The sequence below is a fragment of the Xenopus laevis genome, chromosome 9_10S (assembly GCF_017654675.1).
Source record: "Xenopus laevis strain J_2021 chromosome 9_10S, Xenopus_laevis_v10.1, whole genome shotgun sequence".
In the NCBI taxonomy this organism is placed as follows: Eukaryota; Metazoa; Chordata; class Amphibia; order Anura; family Pipidae; genus Xenopus; species Xenopus laevis.
The window spans coordinates 2,733,974-2,744,348 of NC_054388.1; positions in this window are offsets into that span (position 1 = coordinate 2,733,974).

The following is a 10,375-nucleotide window of genomic DNA, read 5'->3' on the forward strand; positions in this document are numbered from 1 at the left end:
AAGTTTATTGCCAGTCTCGGATATGGGGAGTCTCTGGCTCCAGACGGAAAGGAAATTTGTAACAAAATAAAAACATGTGTCATTTGCAGAGGAGGGTTTTGCCTGGGGGAGAGTAAATGATAGGACACTGGCTATTGATCCGGGGGGATTAAACGCTTTGGGGTTGGGGGGGTTGACTAATCACAAAGGCGAGTAGGTGGTGCTGCCATAGAGAGGCCACAGGTCAGCCGGAAGGGGGGGGGAGGCAGCAGATGCAGAAATGTTTTATACAAACACAGGTTAGAGCAGAGCTAAGGGCTCTTATGAAACAATAGGGGGTCCCTAGGACTAATACCTTTGTCCTTGCAAAACCCTCTAACTGTCAGCGTGTAGCCGGCAATTTGCAGCACAATTAGGACTTTGCAGAGTTTGCCTTGTTATTATTATTATTATTATTTGAACATCGAGGGAAGCAGAATTGCCCTTTAACACTTTCACATTAAACTGCTCCTGTTTTTTTTTGTTTTTGTTTAGAGAGCGACAGTTTTTGTCTCCGCTGCCAATTCTGCACAGAAATCAGACACACAAAAAGGGACAGTTGCACAGCAGGGAGCACAACTGTCAGCTCTCCGGGTGTAGGGAAAGAAAAAGGCACAAAATCATTCCGTTCCATAGTTTCAGGCAGAGCCTTTGAAGCAAAAGAAACGCGTGCGGATCATGTATAAGGTTTGCACTATATACTGCATATAAACTTGGGGTTTTCTGGATGACAGATCCTTCCGTGATTCTGATCTCTATACCCAAGTCTACAGACTATAATAGTCTAATAGAAAATCATTTAAACATGAAATAAAGCCAATAGGCTGGTTTTGCCTCCAATAAGGATTCATTATATCTTAGTTGGGATCAAGTACAAGCGACTGTTTTATTATTACAGATATGGGACCTGTTATCCAGAATGCTCAGGACTTGTGGTTTTCCAGATAATGGATCTTTCCGTAATATGGATCTTTATACCGTAAGTCTACTAGAAAATCATTAAATAAAGCCAATAGGCTGGTTTTGCCTCCAATAAGGATTAATTATATCTTAGTTGGGATCAAGTACAAGGTACTGTTTTATTATTACACAATAAAGGGAAATATATATATATACAGGTATGGGACCTGTTATCCAGAATGCTCGGGGCCTGGGGTTTTCCGGATGACAGATCTTTCTGTGATTTGGATCTCCAAACCTTAAGTCTAGCAGAAAATCTTATAAACATGAAATAAACCCAATAGGCTGGTTTTGCCTCCAATAAGGATTAATTATGTATTAATTGGGATCAAGTACAAGCGATTGTTTTATTATTACACAAAATTTTTTTTTAAATTTAGAATGATTTGATTAAAATGAAGGTCTGTGAGAGACGGACTTCCTGTTATTTCTGGATAACAGGTTGCCAGATAATGGATCCTATACCTGAACTGTAGTTAAAAGTCTGTAGGGCTAATTGCACGCAAGGCATAGTCTGCTCCTATCTGTTCCTATTAGGGATGCACCGAATGCACTATTTTGGACTCGGCCGAACCCCCAAATCCTTCGCAACAGATTCGGCCGAATACCGATATTGATTAGATATTGATTAGGAAGGCTGTAAATCCTGCATTGGGTGGTAGATGCATTCCTCTACCCACTGGTGTGTTGGACTGATGCTTGCGATGACGGCCTGAAAATCATCAGATTTCTTTTGGGCAGGTTTGAAGATCCTGTTGGGCCAAAGACTCATTGATGCGACCCTTGTCCTGTATCCTCATCATTGTGAACTGATTGTTTGGCCCTGGGGCCAAATGATTGAATCAACCAATATCACCTGCTTGGAGGTGGACATGCCAGGGAAAGATCTGCTGTGTTTAATGTTTACAGTCACCACTCATTTGGCAGAAAAAGCCTGAAAAATGGCTTTTTTGCCCTTTAACCACCTTAGTATAAAGGCGCCAGCTGGGCACTGGGCAAGGCAGTTATTGGTTACGGAGAGAATAAAGTCATGGAGTTAATTGCCCCTTCATTTCACCTGAATATCACCTGAATATACCATTGCACCTTCATCTGCTGCCTGATTCCATATTCCAATATTTATCAACTTTAACTGAAATAAACTGATTAAATCCACCACCTTTGCACACAAAGTCCTGTGTTCCATCTTCATACAGAGATTGTAAGCCTTGTGGGCAAGGACACAGGGCATGGCTGAGCAATGTGACTGTATTACCTTCAGCTGTTCTATTAAAGTTCCTCACTTTCAAATTCACATTAAGGGGCTGATTCACTGAGGGTCGAATATCGAGGGTTAATTAACCCTCGATATTCGACTAGGAATTGAAATCCTTCGACTTCGAATATCGAAGGATTTAGCGCAAATACTGCAATCGTACGATTAAATCCTTCGGATCGAACGATTCGAAGGATTTTAATCCAACGATCGAAGGAATATCCTTCGATCATAAAAACTTAGGAAAGCCTATGGGGACCTTCCCCATAGGCTAACATTGACTTCGGTAGCTTTTAGCTGCCGAACTAGGGGGTCGAAGTTTTTTTTAAAGAGACGGTACTTCGACTATCGAATGGTCGAATAGTCGAACGATTTTTAGTTCGAATCCTTCAATTTGAAGTCGTAGTCGAAGGTCGAAGTAGCCCATTCGATGGTCGAAGTAGCCCAAAAGTAGCCCAAAAAATACTTTGAAATTCGACGTTTTTTCACTTCGAATCCTTCACTCGAAGTTAGTGAATCGGCCCCTTAGACAGCGATATTCTGAGACAGTTTGCAATTGGCTTTCATTTATCAGTTATTTTTCGTCCAACAGCTTTGAGGTTCCATATTTCAGCATCATCTGGTTACTAGGGTCTTATTTTCACTAGCAACCAGGCAGTGCTTTAAATAACACACTAAAAAAAAGTACTGGAGGGCATTGAATAGGAAGATAAGTAATACAAAGTGACACTAACAAGAACATTGAAGCTTTAGTGGAATAGTTTTTAGCCGGGTGGGGTCAGTGACCCACCATTTGGAAGCTGGAAAGAACAATGAAGACCAATTGCAAAGTTGCTAGGGCATTTTATAACATATATAAAAAAAAGATATTCTTCCACGCATGTCTATAGCTTGGCTGGTAGGTAAGAGGTGCAATTTTTTTGTATAACAGTGACAGTTGCCCTTTAACTAATTCCGTTAATAAGTTTGTGTGTTTCCCATTATTATTAGAGTGAATGGAAGGAGATCCCTCCAGCCTAGACTTTCTATTGAAACAAAATCCCTGTTTCACTTGCAAATGAATTCTTTTTGCCCCGGGGTAAATTCTTGATTTCTCCGCTGTTGTTTGAAATAAATGACATTCTAATACACATTGCTAAATGGTCTAAACGCCTGTTCTGTTTCTGTTCTCTGCACTGGGGTTTCCGGCTATTGAAACGATGTAGCAGCCGCCGGATGATTAACCACCGACCCTGTAAAAAACATAGAGCCTTGGCTGGAGGAGAGCTGACTTCAGCAACATTGGTTCAAGAGTGAGAACCTGCAGTGCAGAAAGGGAAAGAAATATCTAGGGGCACATTTACTATGGGTCGAATATCGAGGTTGATCAACATTGGTTCAAGAGGGAGAACCTGCAGTGCAGAAAGGGAAAGAAATATCTAGGGGCACATTTACTATGGGTCGAATATCGAGGGTTAATCAACCCTCGATATTCGACCGTCGAAGTAAAATCCTTCGACTTCGAATATCGAAGTTGAAGGATTTACCGCATTTCCTTCGATCGAATGATCGAAGGAAGAATCATTCGATCAAACAATTAAATACATTGATCGAACGAAATTCCTTCGATCCAAAAAACCTAGGAAAGCCTATGGGGACCTTCCCCATAGGCTAACATTGATGCTCGGTAGGTTTTAGGTGGCGAAGTAGGGGGTCGAAGTTTTTTTTAAAGAGACAGTACTTCGACTATGGAATGGTCAAATAGTCAAACGATTTTTAGTTCGAATCGTTCGATTCGAAGGTCGAAGTAGCCAATTCGATGGTCGAAGTAGCCAAAAAAATACTTCGAAATTCAACGTTTTTTTCATTGGAATCTTTCACTCGAGCTAAGTAAATGTGCCCCCTAATGTACGTGGGCAATTGCACCAGCATAAAGGTATTAGACAGATATTTTGTTAGTGTATCACAATGCAATCTGTAAGCATGGTCTATTGTGTGCATAAAACATGAATTACATTACATATATACGTCTGAGAGCTGCCATATTGCTTCCTGCTCCAGTGATCATGAATGCAAACAACATGGCAGCTCCCAAGCAATGAAATAAACAGAATGACTGATCTGGGGAGCGGGATTTGCAATGTTTTCTCTCGATACAAAGGACATAGAAAAGAAAGCAACGAGTTTATTGGCAGATCTGTTCCTTTATTGCGCATCAGAGACTCCGACATGTTCTTTTCTCTCTGATTTGGGCAAATAAATAGATTTAAAAGGTCTGGCTGGAAACACTACTGGGGTGGGTGCAGGTTTGTAGATCTGGGGGCTGTAGGCATGAATTCTCATGATTTAATCAGATTTCAATTGGATGTAAATGGAAACTTATAGGAGATTTTGGTTTGGGTTTAACAGGGACGGATGGGGGATATTTTGGAAAATGCTCCTTTGATTCATCACGGCAGCCCCCCTGCCTCTTAGGAGAGAGAGAGAGAGAGAGAGAGAGAGAGAGAGAGAGAGAGAGAGAGAGAGAGAGAGGGGAGGTGTAGGGGGCGGGGGAGAGGGGCTCAGTCTCAGCTCAGATTTGGTTTTGTCCTGAACACACACAGGTCAAGTCTACATTAACCTCCATCCTACTGATTTGCATGAAAATCCCCACAACCTCTCCCCGGAGTTGAGCCGCTCACAAAAACAGTCAGAGAGCAGCATTATGGGGCAGATTTATCAAGGGTTGAATTTGAAACGCTCCAAAATTCCAATTCAAAAAGACCAACTGAAATTACATCTAAGTTTTTTTTTTTAATAGCGCATTCAAATCATACGATGGAATCGAAGTCGAATTTTTAAAGAGACAGTACATACATTTCACATTTTTGTCAAATTCGAATCGAATTTGGACTATTCCCTAGTCGAAGCACACAAAAATTAGCTCGAAATGTAAATTTTTTTTAATTCGAATTTTCACTTCGACCATTGATAATATGTAAGGATGTAGACCCAGTGGATCCCCTGAGATGAGCAGCCCCCCAGCACAAAGACGAGATTTATCTGAGCACCCAGCTGGGCACCTCTGGATTTTATCTGCTGACCTGAAAAGCTTTCTCTCCCACCCTGTGTTTTCCCTTCTCTGCAAATAAATTAACATTCTCCCCATCCTGCTCTCTCCTAAATTCCTTCATTATAACCCCCAGGCCTATAGAGTAAGGATCTGACACAAGCTGACCCCCAGAGAGCACAGGCACATTCCCATTCACAGCCGCTTCCATTCAACCCAAAACACATGCCGGCAAGAAGCGAATTCGGATAGAAACGTATTGTTCCTTGTCCCTTTGAATCCCAACTCCCAGCATCCTCTGGCTGTCAGGGGTGCTGGGAGTTGCAGTGTGGGAAACACCAGTTCCGTTTTCACGTGGGGCTTATTATTATCAGGTGTATATATGGAATTTGCTCAATAATTAAATTATTTCATACAGTGGGAAATGTTCTGGTAGCCACGTGGCTTGGAGAATAGAAGCCTGAGCTGCTCTAACCCCTGGGCCTCCTGATTGTTGTCTTGTGGTCGGAGGGGAGGAAAAAAAGGGAAAAGTTGTGGATTTCTGGCAGCCACGTGTGTGAGCAGCATTTATATCCATGTACAGCCAATAAATCTCCTTGTCACTTGCACAACTCAGCAAGGAATTCCTGAGGCTTTTTTTTCTGAAAACCCCTTTTCTAACCACTTTCTCCCCCTCCATCTCTGCTTTTTTCCTCCCTCCAGCCCCTTGTACTCGCCCCCATACTACCAGTGCCGGCTTCTTCCATCCCTCCCCATGTCATACTCCATGGCACCTATACTCCATCGCCTCCACACTCCATTGCACCCATACTCCATGGCACCCATACTCCACTGCACCCATACTCCATTGCACCCATACTCCATTGCACCCATACTCCATGGCACCCATACTCCATGGCACCCATACTCCACTGCACCCATACTCCACTGCACCCATACTCCATTGCACCCATACTCCATTGCACCCATACTCCACTGCATCCATACTCCATGGCACCCATACTCCATCGCCTCCATACTCCATCGCCTCCATACTCCATCGCCTCCATATTTCATTGCACCCATACTCCATTGCACCCATACTCCATTGCACCCATACTCCATGGCACCCATACTCCACTGCACCCATACTCCATTGCCTCCATATTCCATTGCACCCATACTCCATTGCCTCCATACTCCATTGCACCCATACGCCATTGCCTCCATACGCCATTGCCTCCATATTTCATCGCACCCATTCTCTTGTCTCGCCCCTCCCCCAAAGCACATACTCCTGCCCCAGCTCCTCCTCTTACCCCCACCCTCTTCTAACCTCTGCCAACCCTCCTGACACAATGATCAATTTGCCCTTTAATTTCTATCTACACCCCTCCCCCCCAAAAAAAACCCAGCAAATGAGAGTATCCCACCTCTATTTCAGCTGCATCCATTATACAGCGGGGGGGGTCATACCATTCCGCTCCCCATAAATTACACTTCCAAGTTTAAAAAAAAGCACATTTTTAGCACCATTTTCAGACAATATCATAGAAAGTGTAGAAACTGCATAAAAAAATACTCCAAAAAGCCAAGTAGCCATTTTCACTCCCTGTACAAGGGACATAGAAAAATAAATACTCAAATGTCTGATTGTGAATATGCAGGGCCCCCCCTCTTTCTTCCGCCCTGGTACATCCCACACATACAGAGTCAGTGCAGTTGTTGGAGACATGGGGGAGTACGAGTATGGAGGGTGTATATATCCTATGACAGGTACAGCAATGATAGGGAGCAACGTCTGAGCAGCATTTACTCACAGTCTCCCCAGGGAAAAGTCCTAAATTTAAGGCTGGGAGGTAGAGGGATGGCATTGCCCCCGGGGTGCCAATCCCAGAGAGGGTGAGACCTGGGGAGGGTCGCAGAGTCCGTGGCTTTTAGGGAATAGGCCGGACACAGATCCCCGTCTTCTCCCAAAACCAAAGAAGCCGGAGAAGGAAAATTGTCCAAGAATCGGAATGGGGACCTGGGTGGGTGACTGGGGCCACTGTTTACCCGTTTATTCTGATCAACAGGAATTTTTCCATCTGATTTCCCATTCCTCTTGCGGTGTCTGAGCCGTCCATTCTTTTTGGCCCCAGACGCCCCCTTCCCTTTGTGTGAAACCCTGGGGTGTAGGTCCCTCGTGTCTGTCCTGAAGCCCCGGGCGTAGCACCACAACTTGGACTGTCTCACCAGCCTGTCAAACTGCTGGGTACGACCTTCCACATCTGGGACCTGGGCATCTGAAGCAGCTGCTGGTTCCTCTGATTTTGGGGAATTCTCCTCTTCTTCACGGGTTTCTTTCAGCTCCGCTGGGCCCTCATCCTGTTCCTTTCCCTTATGACAATCCTTGGCCTGGTCTAGGAGTTGGTTGTGCCCATTATTTTGTGCCCCAGGCCATTCTTCTTCTAATTCTGTGTCACATACTGAAAATGACTCCTCAGACTCCGCCTCTGCGGTGCTACTCTGTAAGGGCGCCTCTTTACCCCGCCCCCGCGATACTTCCGACTTTCTTTTTGTCGGGATCTTTGGTGCCCGATACCTGCCATTCTGCACAGACGCTTCGCTGATGTCCGACTCGGTGTCTGATGAGCTGCTCTGGTCCGGGTTGGAGTCGGAGGGACTAGAATATCCCAGGGAAGACGCGGGGCTGTGTCCAGTGCTCAGGTTCCGCGAGGTCCCTGGGAATAAATTGGCCAGACCCGATGGAAATGCGGCTTTTATCCTAGAGGGGAGACATTCCTTCTCGGGGCTCCCTTTCTGCCCGATCTCATCAGCTGGAGTCACAGTCTTAGGGCCCCAAGAAGAAGCGCAAAGCACGTGCAGATCCTCCAGGGAGATCAGACAACATTGCACCGCTCGACTCGGAACCGACCTTAGAGCTTTCAGGGCCCGCAGCTCCCTCAAGTCGCAGCGCCGAATCTGAATCCGTAACCGCTCCATCCTCCGGCACACTCGCCCCCGCGGAACTCCGCGTAATGGGCCGCTCAGCACCTGAGCAAGAGCGAAAAGTTGCCTGCCCCCCACCCGCAGGTAACCCAGCTTAGTCCCCGCCACCTCCTCGTATCCTGCGGGGGGCTCCATCATGGCCCATGTGGATCAGACGCACCAACTCCCCGTCCTGGGGCCCATTTGAAGCGCTGCGATCTGTGCGGTGCAAATGCGTCTGTCGCAACAAAGGTATCGGGGTTCCCAGTAGCAGCAGAATCAGTTGTAGAACGGGATCCAAACAGCGGGCTCTGGGCTTCTGAAAGCAGCCGGTCCCCTGAGTGCAAAGTGCCAGTAGCAGCAGCAGCCGGTCCCACTACAAACAAAGTGTCAGCCGCAACAGCCAGTCGCACGCCCCGCCCACTCTACTACAGGAGAACCTGCCAATCAGCCCCCTGCTCTCTCTCTCCTGCCCGTGACGTCATCACAACTCAAAAAAGGCTCACCCCCCCTCACCCCCAAATATTCTCACAAAGAGAATAAACCGCACGGTCGCATTCCGACCTACAGGGACCTATGAGAGCGACAGCAGCCCCATGTGTAGCTGCTATTGTTACTCTCTGCCATTCCAGCTGTGGAACTACATCTCCCAGCATCCCCCCTTCAACAAAAACGTGTTAAGGGAGGGGTTTTTATTGTGGGGGTCGCCAAATGAATATGTCAAACCAGTGCAGTCTGCAGCCCTCTTGCCCCAGAATTACCCTCCAAGCTCCAAAAATACATTTCTAGGGGATTGTTTGTAACATCTTTATACAAGGGGCCCCCCTGCAGGTCTACGTTTGGAGACAAGGCACTGGGGAGGCACAATTTTTGCGGGTTGATGTAATTAAAGGGGTTGTTCACCTTTAAATTAACTGTTAAGAGGGATATTCTGAGACAATTTGCAATTGGTTTTCATGTTTTATTATTTGTGGTTTTTGGGTTATTTTGCTTATTATTCAGCAGCTCTCCCATTTGCAGTTTCAGCAGGTAGCTGGTTGCTTAATTCCAAATTCCCCTAGCAACCACGAACTGATTTGAATAAGAGACTGGAATATAATTAGGAGAGTCCTGAATAGAAAGATGAAAGATTTCAGCAGGTATCTGGTTGCTAGGGCCCAAATTCCCCTAGCAACCATGCATTCATTTGAATAAGAGACTGGAATATAAATAGGAGAGGCCTGAATAGAAAGATAATAAAAGTAATAAAAATTAGCAATAACAATACATTTGTAGCCTTTGCATTTGTTTCTTAGAAGGGGTCAGCGACCCCCATTGGGAAGCTGGAAAGGGTCAGAAGAAAATGGCAAATAATTATAAAACTATAAAAAAATAAATCATGAAGGCCAATTGAAAAGTTGCTTAGAATTGGCCATTCTATAACATACTAAAAGTTACCTTAAAGGTGAAGCACCCCTTTAATATTAGTAATAAATGGGTCAGTTGTTGCCTGTGGCTAAGGACTGTGGTTGCCAGGGGGCTAATCAATATGAAGTGGGGTTGGACCAGTGTTTTCACTTTATGGAAGGGTCATGCCCTCTGGATGGGGGGGGGGATAATCTAAATGAACTTCAACTTGCCCGTGGAGGCCTCACACTCAGCTCTAGTGAGTTTATTGCCAGTATTAATGTCACTGCTTTTGTCTTTGGGGCAATTCCAGGCCATGTGGCTTTATGGAGGCTTTTGTGCAGGAGCTGCCATGTCGAATGCTTCTCCCCTGTGTAAAGTGAGTGCTCCATCACCACTCAGTGTGTTTGGGGCTTGTTTGGTTGTGTTTAATTACTGTAATGGCTTCATGGGTTATTAAAGGGGAAGTTGACACCTAAGTGCGGTAGATAAGGCTTACACTGAATTATAGAAGGGGAGGCCTTTCCAGTTCTGGGGTGCGCGACAGGTCAAGGTAGTGGGTGCAGCCCTCCTAGCTGGAGCGCCCCAAATTTGTCACATGATGTTTGTCCTTTTGCTAAAGCCACAGAGCTTGCAATCACTCCTTGCACTGACAGTGGCAATGGGATTAGACGCCTTTCCCCCCCCCCAACTTTCCACAATTAACATTTCATCTCCTTACAGGGGCTCTGCTTACCATGACTCAGGCAGCAGCACCCCACAAATAACCTGGGGTGGCA